Source organism: Triturus cristatus, chromosome 6 (assembly GCF_964204655.1).
Source record: "Triturus cristatus chromosome 6, aTriCri1.1, whole genome shotgun sequence".
NCBI lineage: Eukaryota > Metazoa > Chordata > Amphibia > Caudata > Salamandridae > Triturus > Triturus cristatus.
The window spans coordinates 83071324-83083469 of NC_140589.1; the positions used below are offsets into that span (position 1 = coordinate 83071324).

The window sequence follows — 12146 nt, forward strand, 5'->3', positions numbered from 1 at the left end:
TGAGTAGCTGGGACTGGTGACTGATGTGAGAAAGATGCACTGCTGTGAAACGTGAGGAGGAGGTGATGGTGGGCTGTTTAAGGCGAAGAAACTAGTGTGCAATGCAAAATAACTACTACCAGTAATCATAGTACCCCCAGGGGCACCCCGCTGTCCCCCCTCCCCCTAGTAGGTTACCCAAATGACACACACAAGACAGTTGGTGTTGGGTAACAATGCTGCAGGTTTATTACATAATTCCAGAATATGTAATGGGTGGGTTATCTTACGGGCGATCCAAGGGCAGGCAACCAACTGGGTCGCCTGCCCGCCTGATGATTCTTTCTACGATCACGTGCCGTTGGTAATTTTCTACTCACGCTCCCCCTCTCGGGGCGGAGCGTCGCTTAGCAAGCCCCCGGTTGTTCAGGCCCACAACCGCCCGCAGGACTAGCGGGGCGCCGACACGGCTTCCGGGACCTCCCCTGAGGCTCCTCTGTTTTGGCTCAGGCACCCCTATGGTGCCGCGCAGAGGTACCCTTTGTACCGGCCTGCTTCCAGATCGCCCTGTAACTCCGCCTGCAACGATAAAAGAAAACATTACAACGCTCAGAAACCCCCCCCACCCAACTCCTACGCCGGGTAAGCGGTAGGGAGGGAAATGGCGAGGTGGGCGACAAAGAGGTCGCCAGGAGGGTGGGGGAAGGCTAAATAGCCTCCCCCTCACACCAGGGCCAGGAAGTGACACGCATTGCGCGTCACTCCCGACCTGCCCGACCAGGGGGGCTCCGGTCTGCGTCCCCGCCCCCCCCCCCCGTGGGAGGGGGTGAGGAGGGGTGACCGGTGCCCCGGGGGCACTAAGGCACCGACCGCCAATTGGCCCCCTGCGGGGGCCGCGGTCAGCGGCATAGTACCCCCAGGGGCACCCCACTGTCCCCCCTCCCCCATAGTAGGTTACCCAAATGACACACACAAGACAGTTGGTGTTGGGTAACAATGCTGCAGGTTTATTACATCATTCCAGAATATGTAATGGGTGGGTTATCTTACGGGCGATGTAACTCCCCACAGCCCTGGAGGCGGCTCACCGTCGCAGCCAGGGCCCCCCACCAACCCGCTATAGTCTTACCTGCAACCTCTCCTATCTAGGGCTTCCTGCAACTAGCAGGAAGGGAACCATCCTAGAAGAAAGAAGAGTTTGAAATTCTGTCACCTCATGACAGTGTGACAGCGCTAGCGGGACTCAAACCCTGTGAGATCCCTTATATCCACAGGCCCAAGACTTACCAGTGAGCTATAGCTCCTGGTGTTGTAGATGGCCCCATCTATGTCCCCAAAGCCCGAGACGCCATCCCAATCGGATAGGGTCTGCTGAAATAAAGGACCCGTTGGGCCTGCGAAGATGTGCCAAGAACTATTCGCCCCCCTGCGGGAAGGTTACACCTCTTCACAATTCTGGGCCTGCCCTCTTTGGCTATTAAGGCGAGAAGGGTTTTACTTAACCTTTGGCCAGTCCCCTCTGATTGCTAAACCTGGAGCACAGGAGGGCTCCTAGCTGCCCGCGCGTGACCATGGGCAAGGGGCGACTCTTGCCCCTGCCCACCATCCCTTATTCCTTATGGGAGTTATGCCCCTACAGATCCCTCAGTGATTAAACCCCCTAAGCATACCAGCTTCGGGAATCTGTCTGGCTTAAGCATTGCGCTAGGCATCCCAGCTTCGGGAATCTGTCTGGCTTAAGCATTGCGCGCTGTCTGTAAAGTTCAAGCATTGAGGATTGACTAAGTCCTACTTCGCCCCTCCCATCATGCTCCCTAGTAATAGGGTGGCAGGGGGTGCCCCCCCCACAAACCCAGAGCATCCCCAGCGGTGCCAAATTCCTGCTCCGTTGAAGTAGAGATTTAGTGCACCCTGGGCGTGACAAATGTTCTATTGACATAATGTCCCCTTGTGTTTGCCCCGCTGACACCCCAGTTATTGGGACAGCGGCGCCATATGTAGGCTGGCAGCACTCCCTGAGCGCGGTAAAAGTGTCCATAAACCAGGATCTCAGTCTCCTGCAGCTGCAGTACGCAACCAGTGATTCTGTTGGGGGATACCCCCAACCGCAATGGTCCTCTAGACATGAAGAAACCCTTTTTTACCTGGGCCTATCTCCAAATGATGGTGGTTTCACCCAGCTATGGAACCTATTTACTTGTTTTGCTACTCGGCCCCCCTATGGGTAGGCCTCAGAGTTAGGGCAACGCGCGTGCTCCCAGGGCACGGTGCTGCTGGAGAGCAGATGTCTGTTACCTACACGCTGATACTTTATCTGTTGCTAAATGCCCTACCGCTGGAAGTTTCCCAAGACCGTAGACTTCGTGTTCCCACTTAGATTGATCCCATCGCCTGGGGGGAACCCAGTGGTGGCAGGACCTGCATGGTAACTCCACCCCAGCGTAGCTGTCGCTTATTTGTGACGCCGAAGCAGGAGATGCCCCCTTAGTCTCGAGTTCTAACCCCTAGAGGATAACCTTGGGGGCAGACAAGTCTGTGGGAACCAACCGTAAACTTTGGTGCAACTACCGGCCCTATTCTGAATGTTGCGAATGCTGCATGGTCAATAATGCCCTGACGCCATGAGGCTCTATGTGGTGTTTACCACTACTTTCAGGCTTAGTGCTGGTACAGCTTCGCCACGGTGGCAACCGGTGGCGTACCATTTGCAGCATGGGCAATCCTGAAACTAGTGTCTGTCATGTGTACTAGGAGCGACACCTTCTAGATTCGACATTCAGTTCGCAAAGCATGCGGACTCGACCCGAAGGTATTGTAGAGCTGTACATGAGAACTGCCTTTACATTGCATACTCAGGCACAGGGGGAGATTAAGTGATTTACCCAAAATCACAGGACACGACCTCGAGGCTCGAACCCTGGTTTCCTGCACTAAAGTCGGCGACTGCACATGGTCAGTATTTTCATTTCCTATCCAGGCACGGGGAGATTAAGCGATTTTCTCAAAATCACAGGACGCAACCCCGAGGCTCTACCCTGGTTACCAGCACCAAAGCCGCGCTTGCTAGGCAAAGATGTGGTGGTGGCGCGAATATATAATGAATATATATTTGTTATTTGCTTGGCGCACAATCGGCCGGGATATTCCGCATAAGCACCAGTTCAATTACTCCCACATAATTATCTCCCGGTCGCCAAGCATCCTCGGGCTCTGCCTGCACATGCCACTCGAGGAGACATGCAGGCGCGCCGCCCCGGGCCTAGAGTCGGCTGAGCGAGGGGGGGCGAGGGCAAAATAAATAAGGACGAGGCTTAACACATGTGCTTGCTTACTTAGTTTAGAGTGGTGGGCCTCCTGACCTGTATGTCGCTGTTCCTTCCGACCTCCGGATAGAACCAGTAACATGCCTACGTGCTTTCCCACTACCCCATTAGGCCCCAAACCATAGGGAGCCGGCCGCCTTGCATAATGCTGTTTCTGACGTTGCATCCAGCCATATGAAAAACGTAACGTCGGACCTACGTCAATTAGCACTCTTGGATTGTCAATGATTGTCAATGGTTGCAGAGCTGAAAAGGCAGAAACTATGCATGCACACACTCACCGCGTGCAGTTCCTGTGGTGGGGGGGGGATCGAGATGCAGGTTACAAAGTGTCACGTGGGGTCAGGATCGGACTGCGCGACCATTGCTGTAAATAGCACTTTTATATCGCGCGAACTCGACCCGAAGGTATAGCAGCACTGTGCATGAGCACAATATTTACACACATATTCGGGCACGGGAGTGAGATCATGAGCCGCCAGGTCCGCGACCCTCGGGAACCCGTGTGCGCACACCGGCGATGCCTTCTTGAGACACCGGTTGAGGGGGGAAGAAGCATCAGTCCATAGCGCAACTGCGCGCCAAAGTAGGGAGTAGGGAGGGAGGCGGGTAGCTCTAGTGGGCGGTATACAGAGGCAGCACCGGTGTGCAGTGTGGGAATCTGAAGCTAGAGGCAGCACGAGAGGACGCCCCGTTTGGAAAGTGTGAGCAGCTGACGTGGTAGGGCAGTGTTAAGTTAGCAGTGATGGGCAGTGTGACTACCAGGCACTGTGAGCAGCTGCCACTGTTGATCAGTTGTAGAAACATACTCTGGTGTGCAGCAGAAAGGGAATCACTTGTGGGCTGTTTAGGAGATGCCAATAGTGGGCAGTGTGGGGCAGTATCAGTGATGGACAGCACGAGGCGCCGGCGCTCCCATTGGTGAGCAGTGAGGCCCTGGCATTGATTGGCAGTTTGAAGAGCAGACACCAGAAGACTGTGGCTGGTTAAGGAGACGCCACTAGTGAGCATTGTGAAAAGGTTGCACTAGTGGGTAGGCAATGCGAGGCACTTGCTCCAGTGGGCCGGAACTGAAGCAACACTGGTGACGAGCATTGTGGGAATCCGGCACTGGTAGGCACTGCAAGAAGCTGACACAAAGTGGCAGTGAGGAGTTGGCACTGATGGTCAAGACGACGAGGTGCTGATGGAAAGTGCAGATAGCTGCCAGGCGTGAACAGTGGGGGCAGAAGGCGCTGGTGGGCAGTCTAAAGACGTGTCACTAGCGGGAATTGTGAGAAGGTGGCATTGTTGGGCATGTGAAAAGACGGCATTGGTACGCGACGTGAAAGGCTTCGTCTGGTGGACCGTACAAGGAGGCGGCACTGGTGAGCAGCGTGAAAACCCTCCGTGATGGACAGACAGTGCAAGGCTCACAGTGATCAGTGTCAAAGTCGTTACTGATGAGCAGTGAGTGGTTGTGAAATGAGTGGACATTAAGGAGCGGGCACTCACTTGTACCGTGAGCAGCTCACACTTATGTGACTGGACACCCCAGCGCTCTTAACCCAGCACTCGCCACAAGGCGCTACATTCGCTCCAAGTGTCCCCTCAAAGGATGCCTAGTCCAACCCAGGACGCCTGTCAGCCTGTGAGGAACCAAAGCGCTTCCATTGGATGTTGGATCCCGACCAATGAGCTCATTCGCTGGCGAGGACACAGCATGCTCCAATAAAGATGCAGAAGGAAGCCATGTACAGACTCCATCATTTTAGGGGGAACGTGAAGTTACTTTCCTGTTTTATAGTCTTTTCCTTTCTGACACAGGCGGTGATAAACCCTTTGTTCCCTCCACCTATCCTTGCTCGACTGATGAAACGAAACAGGCCAGCCTCTATCCTGTGCAGGTTTTACAACTTCCAATTAAAGATGCAGTTTGCACGAGACGGAACTCTACCCCTTGATCCGCTTTTAATCGTAGCAATGAAAAGGATCTTATCTAACTGGAAACAGGCACGAGCTTTCAGGCACACCTCGCGGGCACGGGTCACGCGTATCCGCAAATGCGGCAATGTTACGGCAGCCAATGGGTGGGCTGCGGCCCCTTCGCAGTGTTTACACCCCGAATCGTTACATCACAGGTAGAGTTTCAGTATTTCACTCCAACAAGCATTTAATTCAGAGTCGCCTGCTTTATCTTATATGTGTATATGTATATGTGTATATGTGTGTGTATATTTATATATAAATATATATATAAGCGCTATATAAATGCAAACCTTTTTCCCTCTTCTATCTCTCCACTATCCTTTAGAATCCAAATAACTGACTAAAATATCCACCACTCAAATTACTTTCATATTTCACTACACTAATTCACCACTAATCCTTTATGGGCTCTGGAGTAGCGTGCTACTCGCCGAAAAAACGCCTAGACGCTCGTCATGGTTAGCAAGCGTCATATAAATGCAATTACAACACTATACAACTATATATATATATATATATATATATATATATATATATATATATATATATATATATATATATATCAAACAACAATCTTCCGTTTCTGGAGCCCAGGACCCTTCAGGGCGGCCTCATTAGAAATGGGCACGGAACATCCCACTAAAGCACTTGCCATGCAACACAAAGTTATGAGGCCCAATACTGCAGCTCAAGCTTCCGCATAGTCCAGCAGCGCCTGCTTCCCTTTTCCCTAACGTTTCGGCTGTATAGCCTTGATCACAGGAGGAAGGAGACACCAACGTGCGCTTGGGCGTGCTATTTAAAAGATTTTTAATCACGTGACAGCTTGAAACATCAACTCCCACAGTGCAGTGCAATCAAAAAATGTTTAAACTGGAAGTCCTTACATTTGAGCCTTGTTGGACTTAGGTGCTCGTTACCTGCACTGATGTTCAAGTGGTTCAAGTATAAAAGCAGTCAGGTGAAATGCCGCAGTGTTTCCATTCTGCGTGCGACCAGCAGAAACCATCTGTTGCAGCACGATCGTAGCAGGAATCATCCTGCTCGAATCCCTTCCACACGCATCCCATTTTCGCTGATTAGCATATCCTCCGTAGGTTGGGGGCGTGAGTGAGTCAGGCTCCTCACTTAACATCAAACAACAATCTTCCGTTTCTGGAGCCCAGGACCCTTCAGGGCGGCCTCATTAGAAATGGGCACGGAACATCCCACTAAAGCACTTGCCATGCAACACAAAGTTATGAGGCCCAATACTGCAGCTCAAGCTTCCGCATAGTCCAGCAGCGCCTGCTTCCCTTTTCCCTAACGTTTCGGCTGTATAGCCTTGATCACAGGAGGAAGGAGACACCAACGTGCGCTTGGGCGTGCTATTTAAAAGATTTTTAATCACGTGACAGCTTGAAACATCAACTCCCACAGTGCAGTGCAATCAAAAAATGTTTAAACTGGAAGTCCTTACATTTGAGCCTTGTTGGACTTAGGTGCTCGTTACCTGCACTGATGTTCAAGTGGTTCAAGTATAAAAGCAGTCAGGTGAAATGCCGCAGTGTTTCCATTCTGCGTGCGACCAGCAGAAACCATCTGTTGCAGCACGATCGTAGCAGGAATCATCCTGCTCGAATCCCTTCCACACGCATCCCATTTTCGCTGATTAGCATATCCTCCGTAGGTTGGGGGCGTGAGTGAGTCAGGCTCCTCACTTAACATCAAACAACAATCTTCCGTTTCTGGAGCCCAGGACCCTTCAGGGCGGCCTCATTAGAAATGGGCACGGAACATCCCACTAAAGCACTTGCCATGCAACACAAAGTTATGAGGCCCAATACTGCAGCTCAAGCTTCCGCATAGTCCAGCAGCGCCTGCTTCCCTTTTCCCTAACGTTTCGGCTGTATAGCCTTGATCACAGGAGGAAGGAGACACCAACGTGCGCTTGGGCGTGCTATTTAAAAGATTTTTAATCACGTGACAGCTTGAAACATCAACTCCCACAGTGCAGTGCAATCAAAAAATGTTTAAACTGGAAGTCCTTACATTTGAGCCTTGTTGGACTTAGGTGCTCGTTACCTGCACTGATGTTCAAGTGGTTCAAGTATAAAAGCAGTCAGGTGAAATGCCGCAGTGTTTCCATTCTGCGTGCGACCAGCAGAAACCATCTGTTGCAGCACGATCGTAGCAGGAATCATCCTGCTCGAATCCCTTCCACACGCATCCCATTTTCGCTGATTAGCATATCCTCCGTAGGTTGGGGGCGTGAGTGAGTCAGGCTCCTCACTTAACATCAAACAACAATCTTCCGTTTCTGGAGCCCAGGACCCTTCAGGGCGGCCTCATTAGAAATGGGCACGGAACATCCCACTAAAGCACTTGCCATGCAACACAAAGTTATGAGGCCCAATACTGCAGCTCAAGCTTCCGCATAGTCCAGCAGCGCCTGCTTCCCTTTTCCCTAACGTTTCGGCTGTATAGCCTTGATCACAGGAGGAAGGAGACACCAACGTGCGCTTGGGCGTGCTATTTAAAAGATTTTTAATCACGTGACAGCTTGAAACATCAACTCCCACAGTGCAGTGCAATCAAAAAATGTTTAAACTGGAAGTCCTTACATTTGAGCCTTGTTGGACTTAGGTGCTCGTTACCTGCACTGATGTTCAAGTGGTTCAAGTATAAAAGCAGTCAGGTGAAATGCCGCAGTGTTTCCATTCTGCGTGCGACCAGCAGAAACCATCTGTTGCAGCACGATCGTAGCAGGAATCATCCTGCTCGAATCCCTTCCACACGCATCCCATTTTCGCTGATTAGCATATCCTCCTTAGGTTGGGGGCGTGAGTGAGTCAGGCTCCTCACTTAACATCAAACAACAATCTTCCGTTTCTGGAGCCCAGGACCCTTCAGGGCGGCCTCATTAGAAATGGGCACGGAACATCCCACTAAAGCACTTGCCATGCAACACAAAGTTATGAGGCCCAATACTGCAGCTCAAGCTTCCGCATAGTCCAGCAGCGCCTGCTTCCCTTTTCCCTAACGTTTCGGCTGTATAGCCTTGATCACAGGAGGAAGGAGACACCAACGTGCGCTTGGGCGTGCTATTTAAAAGATTTTTAATCACGTGACAGCTTGAAACATCAACTCCCACAGTGCAGTGCAATCAAAAAATGTTTAAACTGGAAGTCCTTACATTTGAGCCTTGTTGGACTTAGGTGCTCGTTACCTGCACTGATGTTCAAGTGGTTCAAGTATAAAAGCAGTCAGGTGAAATGCCGCAGTGTTTCCATTCTGCGTGCGACCAGCAGAAACCATCTGTTGCAGCACGATCGTAGCAGGAATCATCCTGCTCGAATCCCTTCCACACGCATCCCATTTTCGCTGATTAGCATATCCTCCGTAGGTTGGGGGCGTGAGTGAGTCAGGCTCCTCACTTAACATCAAACAACAATCTTCCGTTTCTGGAGCCCAGGACCCTTCAGGGCGGCCTCATTAGAAATGGGCACGGAACATCCCACTAAAGCACTTGCCATGCAACACAAAGTTATGAGGCCCAATACTGCAGCTCAAGCTTCCGCATAGTCCAGCAGCGCCTGCTTCCCTTTTCCCTAACGTTTCGGCTGTATAGCCTTGATCACAGGAGGAAGGAGACACCAACGTGCGCTTGGGCGTGCTATTTAAAAGATTTTTAATCACGTGACAGCTTGAAACATCAACTCCCACAGTGCAGTGCAATCAAAAAATGTTTAAACTGGAAGTCCTTACATTTGAGCCTTGTTGGACTTAGGTGCTCGTTACCTGCACTGATGTTCAAGTGGTTCAAGTATAAAAGCAGTCAGGTGAAATGCCGCAGTGTTTCCATTCTGCGTGCGACCAGCAGAAACCATCTGTTGCAGCACGATCGTAGCAGGAATCATCCTGCTCGAATCCCTTCCACACGCATCCCATTTTCGCTGATTAGCATATCCTCCGTAGGTTGGGGGCGTGAGTGAGTCAGGCTCCTCACTTAACATCAAACAACAATCTTCCGTTTCTGGAGCCCAGGACCCTTCAGGGCGGCCTCATTAGAAATGGGCACGGAACATCCCACTAAAGCACTTGCCATGCAACACAAAGTTATGAGGCCCAATACTGCAGCTCAAGCTTCCGCATAGTCCAGCAGCGCCTGCTTCCCTTTTCCCTAACGTTTCGGCTGTATAGCCTTGATCACAGGAGGAAGGAGACACCAACGTGCGCTTGGGCGTGCTATTTAAAAGATTTTTAATCACGTGACAGCTTGAAACATCAACTCCCACAGTGCAGTGCAATCAAAAAATGTTTAAACTGGAAGTCCTTACATTTGAGCCTTGTTGGACTTAGGTGCTCGTTACCTGCACTGATGTTCAAGTGGTTCAAGTATAAAAGCAGTCAGGTGAAATGCCGCAGTGTTTCCATTCTGCGTGCGACCAGCAGAAACCATCTGTTGCAGCACGATCGTAGCAGGAATCATCCTGCTCGAATCCCTTCCACACGCATCCCATTTTCGCTGATTAGCATATCCTCCTTAGGTTGGGGGCGTGAGTGAGTCAGGCTCCTCACTTAACATCAAACAACAATCTTCCGTTTCTGGAGCCCAGGACCCTTCAGGGCGGCCTCATTAGAAATGGGCACGGAACATCCCACTAAAGCACTTGCCATGCAACACAAAGTTATGAGGCCCAATACTGCAGCTCAAGCTTCCGCATAGTCCAGCAGCGCCTGCTTCCCTTTTCCCTAACGTTTCGGCTGTATAGCCTTGATCACAGGAGGAAGGAGACACCAACGTGCGCTTGGGCGTGCTATTTAAAAGATTTTTAATCACGTGACAGCTTGAAACATCAACTCCCACAGTGCAGTGCAATCAAAAAATGTTTAAACTGGAAGTCCTTACATTTGAGCCTTGTTGGACTTAGGTGCTCGTTACCTGCACTGATGTTCAAGTGGTTCAAGTATAAAAGCAGTCAGGTGAAATGCCGCAGTGTTTCCATTCTGCGTGCGACCAGCAGAAACCATCTGTTGCAGCACGATCGTAGCAGGAATCATCCTGCTCGAATCCCTTCCACACGCATCCCATTTTCGCTGATTAGCATATCCTCCGTAGGTTGGGGGCGTGAGTGAGTCAGGCTCCTCACTTAACATCAAACAACAATCTTCCGTTTCTGGAGCCCAGGACCCTTCAGGGCGGCCTCATTAGAAATGGGCACGGAACATCCCACTAAAGCACTTGCCATGCAACACAAAGTTATGAGGCCCAATACTGCAGCTCAAGCTTCCGCATAGTCCAGCAGCGCCTGCTTCCCTTTTCCCTAACGTTTCGGCTGTATAGCCTTGATCACAGGAGGAAGGAGACACCAACGTGCGCTTGGGCGTGCTATTTAAAAGATTTTTAATCACGTGACAGCTTGAAACATCAACTCCCACAGTGCAGTGCAATCAAAAAATGTTTAAACTGGAAGTCCTTACATTTGAGCCTTGTTGGACTTAGGTGCTCGTTACCTGCACTGATGTTCAAGTGGTTCAAGTATAAAAGCAGTCAGGTGAAATGCCGCAGTGTTTCCATTCTGCGTGCGACCAGCAGAAACCATCTGTTGCAGCACGATCGTAGCAGGAATCATCCTGCTCGAATCCCTTCCACACGCATCCCATTTTCGCTGATTAGCATATCCTCCGTAGGTTGGGGGCGTGAGTGAGTCAGGCTCCTCACTTAACATCAAACAACAATCTTCCGTTTCTGGAGCCCAGGACCCTTCAGAGCGGCCTCATTAGAAATGGGCACGGAACATCCCACTAAAGCACTTGCCATGCAACACAAAGTTATGAGGCCCAATACTGCAGCTCAAGCTTCCGCATAGTCCAGCAGCGCCTGCTTCCCTTTTCCCTAACGTTTCGGCTGTATAGCCTTGATCACAGGAGGAAGGAGACACCAACGTGCGCTTGGGCGTGCTATTTAAAAGATTTTTAATCACGTGACAGCTTGAAACATCAACTCCCACAGTGCAGTGCAATCAAAAAATGTTTAAACTGGAAGTCCTTACATTTGAGCCTTGTTGGACTTAGGTGCTCGTTACCTGCACTGATGTTCAAGTGGTTCAAGTATAAAAGCAGTCAGGTGAAATGCCGCAGTGTTTCCATTCTGCGTGCGACCAGCAGAAACCATCTGTTGCAGCACGATCGTAGCAGGAATCATCCTGCTCGAATCCCTTCCACACGCATCCCATTTTCGCTGATTAGCATATCCTCCGTAGGTTGGGGGCGTGAGTGAGTCAGGCTCCTCACTTAACATCAAACAACAATCTTCCGTTTCTGGAGCCCAGGACCCTTCAGGGCGGCCTCATTAGAAATGGGCACGGAACATCCCACTAAAGCACTTGCCATGCAACACAAAGTTATGAGGCCCAATACTGCAGCTCAAGCTTCCGCATAGTCCAGCAGCGCCTGCTTCCCTTTTCCCTAACGTTTCGGCTGTATAGCCTTGATCACAGGAGGAAGGAGACACCAACGTGCGCTTGGGCGTGCTATTTAAAAGATTTTTAATCACGTGACAGCTTGAAACATCAACTCCCACAGTGCAGTGCAATCAAAAAATGTTTAAACTGGAAGTCCTTACATTTGAGCCTTGTTGGACTTAGGTGCTCGTTACCTGCACTGATGTTCAAGTGGTTCAAGTATAAAAGCAGTCAGGTGAAATGCCGCAGTGTTTCCATTCTGCGTGCGACCAGCAGAAACCATCTGTTGCAGCACGATCGTAGCAGGAATCATCCTGCTCGAATCCCTTCCACACGCATCCCATTTTCGCTGATTAGCATATCCTCCGTAGGTTGGGGGCGTGAGTGAGTCAGGCTCCTCACTTAACATCAAACAACAATCTTCCGTTTC

At 50.6% G+C, this 12146-nt stretch overlaps 1 long non-coding RNA gene across 1 annotated transcript in view; it reads right to left on the reverse strand.

Moving 5' to 3' along the window:
• Nucleotides 1-267: 267 nt before the first annotated feature.
• The window catches only part of LOC146813797 (uncharacterized), a 32385-nt gene continuing 20506 nt past the window's right edge, over nt 268-12146 (reverse strand). Inside the window, exon 3 of the long non-coding RNA XR_014962443.1 lies at nt 268-558. This is a non-coding gene — a long non-coding RNA (uncharacterized LOC146813797). The remainder of the gene's footprint in view (nt 559-12146) is intronic.